Here is a 13,348-nt window from a genome sequence, read left to right as displayed (position 1 = left end):
TGGTAAGAATCTGTGTATTTAACATATCTAAGCATAGAAAAGGTACAGTAAACATACAGTATTATAATCTTATGGAACCAACATTGTATGTGCAGTCCATCACTGACTAAAATGTCATTTAGTCAATGTGGCATTTGATGGTATCCTAAGTCCCTTAAGGCTAATTTGATATTTAAAGAAAATTGTCTATATCAAGCATTTCATGCCTGGCACGCGGTCAGTTATCAGGAAGTGTCAACTTTGTTATCGCAAGTTCGGGGTCCATTGGGAAATTATTCAATTACTTTGGACTTCAATTTGTTTTTTGTTTCATCAAAAAAGTTCAGACAGCTGGGCTCAGTGGCTCACGCCTGTAATCCCAGCACTTTGGGAGGCTGAGGCAGACAGATCACAAGGTGAAGAGATCGAGACCATCCTGGCCATGGTGAAACCCCGTCTCTACTAAAACTACAAAAATTAACTGGGCGTGGTGGCACACGCCTGTGGTCCAAGCTACTCAGGAGGCTGAGGCGGAAGAATTGCTTGAACCCAAGAGGCAGAGGTTACAGTGAGCTGAGATTGTTCCACTGCACTCCAGCCTGGTGACAGAGCAAGACTCCATCTCAAAAAAAAAGAAAATTCAATACCCTTTCCTTGCTTACTCCAAGGCATTTTTGTGATGATGAAACGAGAGAATGGGGAAATGACTGTAAACTGTAACATGCTCCAAGCATCTAAGGCACTGTTGGGATAGTCACTGTTACTTCTCCTTCCATTTTCCTTTCTCCAGGCCCTTTCTGTGCATCATGCTTTTGTGTACACTTGTCCATTAACTCAGTAAATAATAATTCAAAGAAAAAATGGCAGAGCGCCTACCATGTGCCCTACACTATATTAAATGGTTCCAAATTCACAAATATCTCCTTTGTATCTCTCTTATCATCCTGCAAGAAGTATTACGGGGAATATTTCCAACAAAATCTTGGATTATCAGAGGTCCAAGACCCACTCTACTTGATTTTCTGAACAGAATCGCTAAGAAAATGAATCACCAGGAAAATAGATTTTCTTCTGAACAAGAAGGGATACTCTGAAGCATTATGACACTGTGGCTAAAAGTTCCCAGGACTGATTTTACACGCCTACTGGAGATTAGACAGGTTGAGAAAAAAACATGATTCAAAGGAAGAAAAAGGGATATTCAGAAAAAAACACCCATGGGGAGAAACATTCTTGGTGTGTTCTTTCCTGAGGGCTGCCGTGACACAGGTGCACAGACGAGGTGGCTTCAGATGGCAGCAATTTACCGCCTCGCAGGTCTGGAGGCTGGAAGCCTGAGATAAAGGCGCCTGCAGGGCTGGCTCCTTCTGAGGGCTGTGCAGGAGAAACTGCTCCACGGTGCCGTCCCATCTTTGGGACAGACAGTAATTCTCCCTGTTCCTTGGCATGTGGCTGCCTCGCTCCAGTCTCTGCCTCTGGCTTCCCACGGTGTTCTCACCATGTGTCTTTACCTCATCCTTCTTCTCTCTGCAGCTCTGTCCAAAATTCCCCTTTGTACGAGGACACCAGTTACTCGGAATAGAGACTCACCCTACCCCAGTGTGACTGCAATTCACAAACCTTACATCTGCAAGAATTCCTAATATGTGCAACAGCTCTGTTTTCAAACAAGCTCACATTTTGAGTTGCCAGGAGTTAGAACTTCAACATAAATTTTTTGGGGACACCACTCTTCCCACAGCACTCAGGAGGGACTATCCATGAACATTGTCTTCAAGGACCTCCATTGGTACAGACTGTCGTAAATTCATCCAAGTTGTTTCTTAAAGGGCACTCTTCCTGGGGCATAGTTCTCAGGTTCCCAGTTATTCTGGGAATATCTAAAACAGACAACTTTTGTGTAACCATGAAATTCCATTAAAACATTATTAACAGGAAACGTTGCATAAAATCCCTTCTCGTTACCGAGTGCTTATTTTTCTCCAGCCGTTGTGTGAGATGCTTCGCACACATTATTTCATTTTCATCCTCATGACCATTCTGCAATGTGGCTGCCGACATCTCCCTGTTATTGGCAGAACCTGAGGCCCAGGTAGGCTGGGAACTTGCTGAAGGTGACCGGGCTTGTAAGTTGAAGAACGACGTTTCAGACACAGGTCTGCCTGCTGCTATGGGCTGTATCCTTCCCACCTGGCTCCGTCAGAATATAAACACCAAGGCTCCTATGCCCCTACGCCCCTCCTCCCCCTGGCCAAGCACAGGCCCTTTGCTTCAAGGCTGCCCCTCCCATGGCCTTGAAACCCCACACCTGTGTCTGTACCCAGGGAGGAGCCAGGAGTCTGCACACCTGCCTTAGTCAAACCACAAACCTGCCTTCTTGCCACACGTCGTTAAGACCTTTTTGAATCTTGTTGAAGTGAAGTAAACCTAACCTAATTTGCTCTTGTCATCATTTTTTTTCTACATCAGAAATCCTCTTCTGTTCCCACTAGGCCCTTAGAGAGCTTTTCTGCCACGATTTCTTGCAGCCACAGCCTCTCAATATCCCAAGCCTGCATCACAGAGGTGTTGGAATTTGAAAGCACCATGTGAGTGAGCAAAGGAAAGAGGAGACGAATGTCATCAGCTCCGCCCCTGAAGACCAATCAACTTCACCACGGAGGGGATATATTTTGGGACAGCACAGGGGCCAGGTGACACTGAGGCCTGTCAATTTCCTTCTCCCTTTACACAAAGTATTGGGAGACTTTATGGAAAGCATTTAGAGGTGACATACAGCTTGAATCATAGCAGGCAGAGAAAAATCTACTGATTTTACCCGCAGTTTTTGTTTCAAAAGTTGACAGAGGATCCGACCCTTCTCAATGCACCCCAACCCCAGAGTCTAGTCCTCTTTTGGGCTGCTCTCCTGGTGAGCACAGGGAGGTAACAGGTCTTTATGAAAAGGGGCACGTAAGAGAAGTAAAAAAAAAACACTCATTCTGAAAGGTGCTTTTAGAAATACTTACGCTAATTATATAGGTTATTTAGGACAGTAATTATAGAAATAATTTTCACTAATTAAAATTCAAATAAAGTAAAAATTACATAAAGTACATTCTCAGCATAGAAAAATGAGTGAGTCCAAAGCCTGTGGGTGGTGTGATGCATGTAATTGTGGGGCAGGTTTTGATTTATGTGCTTACAATGTGATTCGCAGAGAGGTAAACTGGGAATTGCATTATTTGGTCTTTGGAATCAAGTGTGCAAGGTGTGAAAGTGTCTTTCGTTGCATTTCAATAACCTACTCTATTATTGATAACAGACACCCCCACCGTGGCTTTTTTCTTTTTTCCACGGCAGAGACCTGAGAGAAAGGTGACGGTTTGCACCGCAAAGTTGCCTTACCAAACGGCCCCCACGGAAAGGGAAAAGCCGAGTGTTCCCATTTTTAGGTTTCACTACAAAGAAGGGTGGAGAGAGGGGGTTTACAAACGGCAACTCCCTGAGCATAGTATCTGATCTTCGTACAGTAGAGTGACTTACAGCTCACAGAACTGATGGCGCATCCCGCATTTCGTTCCGTCCTCAAATCACCTCCAGAACGGGAGGATGGGGAAGCCAGGATTCAAACCCAAGTCTTCCGGTGTTAATTCCGCATTCCTTCCTCCACAATTTAGTGCCCATGTCTTCTTTATTTTACCACCTGTCTGAACCCATCTCAGAGGTGCTTTGTCTTCACTCACAGCAAACCCATTCTTTTACAAAACAAAGCAGATCCCACACCAGGGCCTGTCGGGGGTGGAGGGATTGGCGAGGGACAGCAGGGGGTGGGGGGCTGGGGAGGAAGAGCAGGGGGTGGGGGCTGGGGAGGGAGAGCAGGGGGTGGGGGCTGGGGAGGGAGAGCAGGGGGTGGGGGGCTGGGGAGGGACAGCAGGGGGTGGGGGGCTGGGGAGGGACAGCAGGGGGTGGGGGGCTGGGGAGGGAGAGCAGGGGGTGGGGGCTGGGGAGGGAGAGCAGGGGGTGGGGGCTGGGGAGGGAGAGCAGGGGGTGGGGGCTGGGGAGGGAGAGCAGGGGGTGGGGGCTGGGGAGGGAGAGCAGGGGGTGGGGGCTGGGGAGGGAGAGCAGGGGGTGGGGGCTGGGGAGGGAGAGCATTAGGAGAAATACCTAATGTAGGTGACGGGGTGATGGATGCAGCAAACCACCATGACACTATGGTGTAACAAACCTGCTTGTTCTGCACATGTACCCCAGAACTTGAAGTATAATAAATAAATTTTTTTAAAAAGCAAAGCAGAACGCAATCCAAATGACAGAATTCCACTTTTAAAATGGAATGCATGTTGCCCGTGTGCTGCCGAATGCTCAGGCTCTTCTGTCTTCCCCGCTGAAGCCACTATGTGTGCAGTGTTCAGACCAGCGAGGGACTGGAGCTCAGAAAGGAGGTACTCAGGACAAAGCCCCACGACGTGGCTCCGAGCAGGCAGGATCCCCCGTGGAGCTGCCAGGGCCCTGCGGAGCTGACCCCTGGAACCGGTCCCCCTCTGATGCTGATTGCCATCAAGGTTGGTGGAAAATGCTTATCAGAAAGAATGTTCCCCAGTCTGATTATAATGGATGCAGTGTCCTGTGTCAGATCACGTCCTCTTTCCTGATTGCGGATAAGAAGAACGTGACTCAATCAGAGCATCTGAGCAGCTCAGAGCTCAACAGCCTACAGAGGCACAGCATCCCTGGCCCGTGGCCTCCTGCACAGCCCGGCAGAAATGCCACTGCCAGTCCAGAGGCCGATCCCGGCTCTCACCCAGAGCAGAAAGAGCTGCAGACTGGTCTAGGAAGAAATTAACAACAACTCCATGGCAAACACTCCATGCCTGTCAGAGCAAGCTCATCAAATCTCTGGTTTCTAAAGACCCTGGACTGGATTCCTTCTGTATGGAGACTAGTCGTGCTGACCTGCAGCTTCTAACAAGGCACCCGCTTCTTGAGCCCCTGCTCCCCCTAACACATCCCATCTACCTCTCCACCGTTGCTCACAAGTATTTGTCCTCAGTCCATCCTCATTTACTTAAAACCAAGTGTTAGCCAGGCGCTTACACACATTCAATGTCTCCCCACTTCCGCATACATAGATTGAGACTCGGAGAAGGGGAAGTGACTTGAGAAGTCAGTCACACAGCTCAGAACCCCAGACTGGCCCAGAAGCTCACCTGCAGGGCACATGCCAGTCTCTCACAGCACCCAGCCCCACTGCTAGGGTCACACTCACAGCACCCAGCCCCACTGCAGGGGTCACAGAGTGGCTTCAAGATGAGGTGAGCACTGGAAGCAGTTCCCTCGCCCAGAAAGCCCTTTCTTGAGAAACTTGAGTGCCCTCTGTGTTTCTCAAAATATTCACCTAGCCCCCAAAAGTTCTGGGTGTTGTGACAAGTGCTGTAGATACAGCAGATTTTTTTAAAAAGGAACAAAATCTCTGCCTTTATACAACTTACATTCGAGAGAACAGAGATAAGCATAAAAAAATAAAGAAATAGCTAAGATGTGTGAGGTAGAAGAGAAGTAGCATGAATGGGCTGGGGAATGTGGAGAGAGATGGGGTGTGAGAGACCCAGAAAGGCCAGGCAAGTGAGCAGGGACCTGTGGAGACACCTGGAGGGTACCTGCCAGGAAAGACGAGCCTGGAGAGGGGTCCACAGGAGGGCAGGTGCAGCCAGCAAGGAAGCCCAGGGGCTGGGCAGGGGTAGCCCAGGGCCAGACCATGGGCACTGGAGACCATGAGGGGACCTTGGGCAGAGGGAGGGGCAGCCCTGACTTACCTTCCAGTAGGACCCGTCTGGTATTGGGCAGGGAAAAGGCGTAAAGTCTACAAGGGTGATGGAAGGAACTTTTGGGAGGCTCTGGCCATAGCCCAGGTGAGAGGTGGCAGTGTCTGGACAGGGTGGTAGAAGCCGTCCCACTGAGTACATCTGGAGGTAGGCACTGTAGGACGTCTGGGGCTGGAGCTGGGGTGTGAGGAGCTAAGTCAAGAAGGGCTCTAGGAGTTTTGACCCAAGTAACATCATAAAGGATGGAGCCGCCATGGTTGAGAACAGGGAAGGCCACGGAGTACCCCTTACTCTGCAGGCCATACACGGTGGCCTCCATCTTCCCTGCAGAAAGTCCACGCATGGATACAGCGCTTCTGTCGAATGAAGTCGCTCTCTGCCAATTCAACGTACAAAATAGTCATACCCTTTGAAAAGTGTACATCCCTGCTCCATTACAAACACAGAAAAAGTATCTTTTGGCTGAAAAATAACCCACAGTTATTTAACATTTATACGGTGGATTTTCCAAGTGGAATTCACTACACGATATGAAAACAAAACTTGCATGTTGCGTTAGTTCGTTCTTTTGTTGCTATAAGGAAACACCTGGGGCTGGGTAATTTGTAAGAAAAAGTTTAATTGGCTCATGATTCTGCAGGCTGTACGGGAGGCCTGGTGCCAGCATCTACTCCTGGTGAGGCCTCAGAAAACTTCCAATCCTGGCAGAAGGCAAAGGCAAAGCAGGTGTGCCACCTGGCAAGAGTGTGAGCGGGAGTAAGAAAAGGGAGCTGTCCAACGTTACCAAGAGTGTGAGCGGGAGTAAGAAAAGGGAGCTGTCCAACGTTACCAAGAGTGTGAGCGGGAGTAAGAAAAGGGAGCTGTCCAACGTGTTTACGCAACCAGATCTCTTATAAACTCACCGCACGAGGACTCACTCATCGCCAAGAGATGGCGCTGAACGACTCGGGAGGAATCTGCCTCCGTCGGTCAATCACCTCCCACCAGGCCCCACTTCCGACACTGGAGGTCACATTTCAACATGAGATCCAGAGGGGACAAGCAGCCAAACCATACCACATACGGAAGAAAACTGTTTGGCAATTATACAATCTCCTCCCGATACGATTAAGGAATAAAACATCCATTTCTACCCATTGTCATAAATTCTACTTCTAATACATATAAACGTGATAAGGGTTAAAGATGGAGATGTAATTTCCACAAAAGCAAAATGCAGAGTCCTTCGGTAGCTGCGGGAGGGCAGTTCAGAACTAGCCTCTCCTGAATCAGCCACGCACCGCTCCCGGCCAAACTCCAGATCCCTGGCTGTGCCTCAGGGTGCCTCAGTTGGCTCCGCTCTTCTCACCTGGACCACTGCATTAATCCACAAGGCAATCTGCCCAGATTCAGTCTCCTTCCCACTTTCATCAGGACCACAGGATCCTGCCGAACGTGACTTTCCAAAATGCAAATGCAGTCACGCCTCTTCCCAACTCGTTAGCACCCCAGTCGTTTTTTGTTGCTAGCAAAATAAAGTCCAGACCCCTTAGGTGGAGTACGAGTCCCTTGCTGTCTGGCTCCTGCTTTTCTTTCACCTCACTTGACCTCCTGTCCTCTGGCAAATGCAGGGCTTCAACAAACTCTGTGCTTCCTAAACACAACTGATCAGCTCACGTGAGCCTCTGTGCCCTTCAATGTGACTCTGCCGCGCGTGGCATTTGCCTCCCCTGTTCTTCGTTAAGCCCTTCCTCATCCTTCAAGTCCCATCTCATAAGATAACGGCTCTCATGAAGCCTTTCAGGACTTAGCCCCGCAGAGTCAGGTGCTCCCTCACCCACCCCGCAGTAGCACTTCACAGGCCTCGGTCACACGCATCATGCATGGTCATTATCTGTGTCTTTGTCCCATGTCAAAGCTCTACTTCTCTCAGGCTCCACACAAACACGCCTGACCGCCATTCAAGTAATATTTGCTTAAAGATAAATGGATGAAATGAAATCGAACCCCGGGACACCCATTCAGTGAAACATCCATGCTTCCTGAGCCCTCAGCTAGGGTGCTGATTCTGAAATTTGACAGTAAGACAATAGGTTGACATAAAAGCTATGCTTGAAACAGCTAAGAAACACGGGTTGGGGAGTTGCTTCAGCACGGCGTTCACCTGCTCAGCTGCACCTGGGAAGGTGGGTTTGTCAGTGAAGGAGCCCGCATTAGTTTCACTGATTACATTAGCAAGTATCTTTGGTTATACATGCAGGTTTCCCGAGAAAAATATCTACAGACAGCTGAGCCTCTTTTCCGAAATGCAAAAGTGCTCATAGTCATCATGATTTCAAACATTTCAAAGAATCGTTTATTAACTCAGTCATGTATTCATTCTGGCCTTCAAAAAGCTTGTCTTGTGAGCCACCTGTCAAGCCCTTACTAAGTTTCACGTACACAAGTGAAATCAGAGTTGCCCCATGCCAGTTACGCCTGGCATGTCAGGTGCCAGCACAGGGGACAGGTCACATCCATGCCCATTACCTTGCCACGTGCCCCTACAAGGACATGCTCTCACAGTGGTTAAGGTCCTGTCTGACCAACCAGGCTACGGTTAATCAAATGAAGTTTCAGCACAGTTGAAACACAGCTTAACTAAAATTCAAATCGCTGTTGCCAAAATGACAATTAACTCTACTCAGCTTTCATCACGTGTTTTAGTACTTGTCTCAGTCCACTCCTGCCAGTATAACAAAATATCTGAGACTGGGTAATTTATAAAGAACAGAAATGTATTTCTCACAGTTCCATGAGCTGAAGGTCCGAGGTGAAGATGTGGGTACATTCTGCATCCGGTGAGCGTCGAGTCTCTGCTTCCAAGACCAGACCTTGTTGCTGCTCACTCCAGAGGGCAGGAAGGCCGTGTCCTCACGAGGTGGGAGGGAAAGAAGGGCAAAAGGCAGCCGAAGTGGTTTTCTCCAGCCCTGTCCTAAGAACACTGATCCCTCCCGAAGGCCGCACCCCTTAACACAGCTGCATCAGGGATTAAGTTCCGCCAAGAATTTTGGAGGAGACTCGAGCACTAAAACCGGAGCAGCCCTTTTAACACACTGCTGTGTCCAGTCCTCACTAAGTTCCTGCCATGTAAAGGCTGTGGATTGTCTGCCCTTTATGCTCTTTCATTTTTATCTGCCATGATGTTGCTTCTTTTATCTCCTTAGCGGGAACTTTTAAAGTGATGTTGCAAATATGACTGGTATAACATCAGAACCGTACGTAGGCTTATTTTTCTTACCTCATTTGCTTTAAACAACTATCTCTGCATGTTGTATGGACACACACACACACACACACACACGCACGTTTTTGGCTGAACCATTTGAAAAGGAGTTGCATGTATCCTGACTTACTTCTAAACACTTCAGCATGTATCTACTTAGAACAAGGAATGCTTCCATAGAACCTTATTACACTCAGGAAACATGACATTGACATGGAGGTATTATTCCATATCCAGTCCACGTCCTAATTTTCTAGTGGGCCCTGCACTGCCTTTATTCTCATAGGCCTTTAGCCCCCTTTAACTGAAGGTAACTTCCCCACCTCTTTGCATTCCTCTACACCGACCCTTTGGAAGCCTGGGCCAGCTGTCTGCAGGATATCGCACTGCTCAAGCTTGGTTGCTTTCTCACAATTCGATTCAGACTAACTACTGTTGGCAAAAACGCTATGCAAACAATATCCTATCTTTTCTACACGTCACTTTAGGAAGAGCACAGAAACTGTTCCATTACTGGTGGTGCACGTGTCATCACTTAGTTAAGGCGATAACCACCAGATATCTCCACGTTAAAGGTATTATTTTCTGCTTGCTAATAATAAGTGAGCTGAGGGGAAACACACTAAGACCATGTCAATATCCTGTTCCCAGTTGTCTTTCATCCAAGGATGACTCTGATCTGAGCAAACTGGTACACTGTTCATCACAAAACTACCCATTCAGACTATGGGTAACTGAAACACCTTAGGCAACGAGAACCGTAGCAGTATACAGTTTCAGGAGTGGTGCCCATTCACTGAGAGGCCACCCCGTGCCACTGTAGGCCGGGTGGCATAGATGTATTCTCTCCGAATCTTGCACAGTCCTTTGAGTTACACACTCGTCTTAGCCCCCACGTTACGGCTACAGAGGCTGAAGCTGAACAAATCTACATGGTTTGCTCTCGGCCACTGGTTAGTCCCCGTGTGGCTGTGAAGGAATGCCTGAGCCTGGGCAATTCATAAAAAAAGGAGTTTATTCAGCCCGTGGTTCTGCAGGCTGTACAGGAAGCCTGACACTGGCACCTGCTTGGCTTCTGGCGAGAGCTTTCATGCTGCATCAAAACATGGTTGAGAAGGTCGAATGGGCAGTGGGAAGGTGCCGAGAAGGACCAAATCCGAGGGGTGTCTGGGCTTTACCACAACCCACTCCTGGGAACTAATCCCTCCTCCTGAGAACCAACCCAGCACTGAGAGAGCAAGAACTCACTCTCCTGGTAGATCAACGACACAAAGCCGTTCACGAGGGATCCACCCCCATAACCCAAACACCTCCCACCAGGCCCATCCCCTGACACTGGGGTCCCATTGCAGCAAGAGATTTAGTGCGAATGAACACATCTTAGCCAAGCACGGCAGTCACTCAGCTAATGCCAAAGTTAAACCTGTATCTGAGTCCAGTAGCAGCTCCATGTGGATGTCATTTACAAACCGTTTAACTTCTCTGAGTTTCCAGGTTCCAGGTGCAGCTGCACAATGGGATTGAACGTTCTCCACAGCTCTGCAGTTCTCACTGAAACGACACTCTCATGTAGACCTGGAGTGGGAAACAGAAAGAATGGTGGCCTGAGCCTCATGAGGAAGAATCCCTCCGATATCGCTCAGGGCTACAGCAGAGCTGTGGACGAGGCCCAGAACGTGCTCCTGATTGAGACAGTACAAAAGATCAATTAACAGGGCAGGAGGAGCTGTGAGAAGATTCCAGGGAAGACAGAGAATGAAAGAATCACGTGGAGGTCACACTCCCCACTGTCACCAACTCTGCTCTGCATGCACATCCCCTCAGAGACTATTCATCCCTGAACGGAAAAAGCAAAATAACAGAAACTCTAAGCATTTCCAGGCCTTTCATATGGGTCTGAAAGATTCATATAGGGAGCCACATAATCACCATTGAAATCCACCCCAGCTGCCATTCCTGGAAAAGCAGACTTCCCTCTCTAGGATACACAACAAGGAGAAAAGGTACTGGACAAGGCAGAGAAATTTCAAAATAAAAACCCACAAACAAAAACCCAAGCAGATGACTCTGCACACATCCCTCCTCTGCAGTGAAGTGGTCTGCCGCATGCACCTGGGGGCTCTTCCAAGTCTCCAATCCGTGATTTCAGTAAATTCAAAACCGTGGCACCCGCAGACCTTGGAACCGTGATCTGGAATCAAGAGGGAGTGCATAAAACATACACAGCAACAGTCTCTAGTTACAGACTGTGGAATGGGGCCATCTGAAATATTCAGAAAACTAAGTCAATAAATTAGAACAATGAAAAAATAAACTCAGATCTAAATTCTGAGGTGAAATCCAACAGAAAGCAAATCTCAGAGCTCCAAATTAGGAATTCCAAAAGTAAAAAGAACATACAAAATTCAAAACCTTGGCCAGGCACAGTAGCTCACAGATGTAATCCCAGCACTGTGGTGGTCGGGGTGGTCAGATCACTTGAGGCCAGGAGTTCAAGACCAGCCTGGGCAACATGGTGAAACCCTGTCTCTACTAAAAATACAAAAATTAGCTCAGTGTAGTGGTGCACACCTGTAGTCCCAGCTATTTGGGAGTCTGTAGCATGAGAATCGCTTGAGCCTGGGAGGTAGAGGCTGCAGTGAGCTAAGATTGCACCACTGCCCTCCAGCCTGGGCAACAGAGTGAGACTCTGACTCAAAAAAAAAAAAAGTTTAACATACCTTGGAACTAAAGAGAAATCCACAGCTTAAGATCAGGAAAAGTTGTTAAATTTTATACAAAACTATTAAAAATTATATATAGATACATACACATATATATGTAACTTCAGATTTTAAAAAATTATATAGGAAAATAACATATTACCTAGAAATGAAAAAAATCAGATTAGTATTAAATACAGCGTAGTACTTGAAAACATTTTAAATGTTCAAAGAATGTTATCTAAAGTAGCCAAACTCAAGGCTGACACAAAGACTTTACTAGAAAAGAAAAATAAATATAGGAATTGCGTACCTTTCTTGAAAAAGCATTTTCAAACAATCAGCACAGAACAGGGTTCAACACTGCAAGAATGGAATGGAGAAGGTTAAAATAAATGAGAATAAACACTCTAACAATAAATCACAAAAATGTAACCTAATTCTGAGGTGAAATCCAACAGACTTTACTAGAAAAGACTAATAAGGCTAATCGTAGTAATACGATCACTAATAATATACTGATCAGTAACAATATGAATACTCGGGATGTGAAATCATTGCGTTTCTGACTGAGCATTTACTAAAAAGAAAACTGTGGTGAATGTCTCATCTTACTTGAGAAATGGGCACAAAGTCATTCTTAATGTAGACGCACACTTAAAAAATGAAAGATAATTTCTCTAAGATAAATAGAATAGAGAGTATTACGGCCGGGCGCGGTGGCTCATGCCTGTAATCCCAGCACTTTGGGAGGCCAAAGCGGGTGGATCACGAGGTCAAGAGATCGAGACCATCCTGGTCAACATGGTGAAACCCCATCTCTACTAAAAATACAAAAAATTAGCTGGGCATGGTGGCACGTGCCTATAATCCCAGCTACTCAGGAGGCTGAGGCAGGAGAATTTCCTGAACCCAGGAGGCGGAGGTTGCGGTGAGCCGAGATCACACCATTGCACTCCAGCCTGGGTAACAAGAGCGAAACTCCGTCTCAAAAAAAAAAAAAAAAAAAAGAGTATTACAACACGATAAAAGGCACAATTCACAAAGAAGATCTGTATTATCAGCTAGGTTACCGTGTCTACCTCAAGGCCACAAAACTGGAAAGAGCTTTTGAATAAGCAAACAAAAAGAAAATTTGCCAACAACAAAAAAAATCTAAAAACTCTTAAAGAAAGAAAGCAAAATGTGAAGCCAAAAGAGGCAGTCCTTCGAGATGGCTCCCGAGTGGCTCACTGGGCGTAAACTCAAAAGACAGTCCAGGTCCATCTGCTCACAAGGTCACACGGGAGGTCACACTGGTCCTCTGTGTAGCTGCCTCACTCAGGGGCTTCTACAACTGTCTCCGTTCACATGGCCTGAACCAGCCAGTCTACTGTGACCTGTATTGACCAATCAGAACTCAGCAAACGTCACCCCTCATTTGCATAAGGAGGTGGGAACCTGGGCAGAAACTTCCTCTATAAAAGACAAACCCTCCTTGTTCTCTGTGACACACTTTGTTTTGTGCCAAAGACTATGTCGCCTCAGTTTGCAAACTGTTTACTGGAATAAAGCCACTTTCGATTTTCTTAAAATCTTTTTCAGTGGATTTATTGGCAAAACTACCACTAAAGACTCCT

The 13,348-nt window shown here is 47.1% G+C and overlaps 1 long non-coding RNA gene across 1 annotated transcript; it reads right to left on the bottom strand.

Annotated features, from left to right (window-relative positions):
- Window positions 1-6,382: 6,382 nt before the first annotated feature.
- On the bottom strand, window positions 6,383-13,073 carry LOC118147421 (uncharacterized). Its single transcript, XR_008476502.2, has 3 exons — window positions 12,803-13,073; window positions 12,043-12,092; window positions 6,383-10,602 (listed from the first exon to the last, which is right to left on the bottom strand). It is a non-coding gene; the product is annotated as an uncharacterized LOC118147421 (long non-coding RNA).
- Between the last annotated feature and the right edge of the window lie 275 nt (window positions 13,074-13,348).

The sequence above is a fragment of the Callithrix jacchus genome, chromosome 14 (genome assembly GCF_049354715.1).
Source record: "Callithrix jacchus isolate 240 chromosome 14, calJac240_pri, whole genome shotgun sequence".
NCBI lineage: Eukaryota > Metazoa > Chordata > Mammalia > Primates > Cebidae > Callithrix > Callithrix jacchus.
This window is presented reverse-complemented; position numbering and strand designations above follow the sequence as displayed.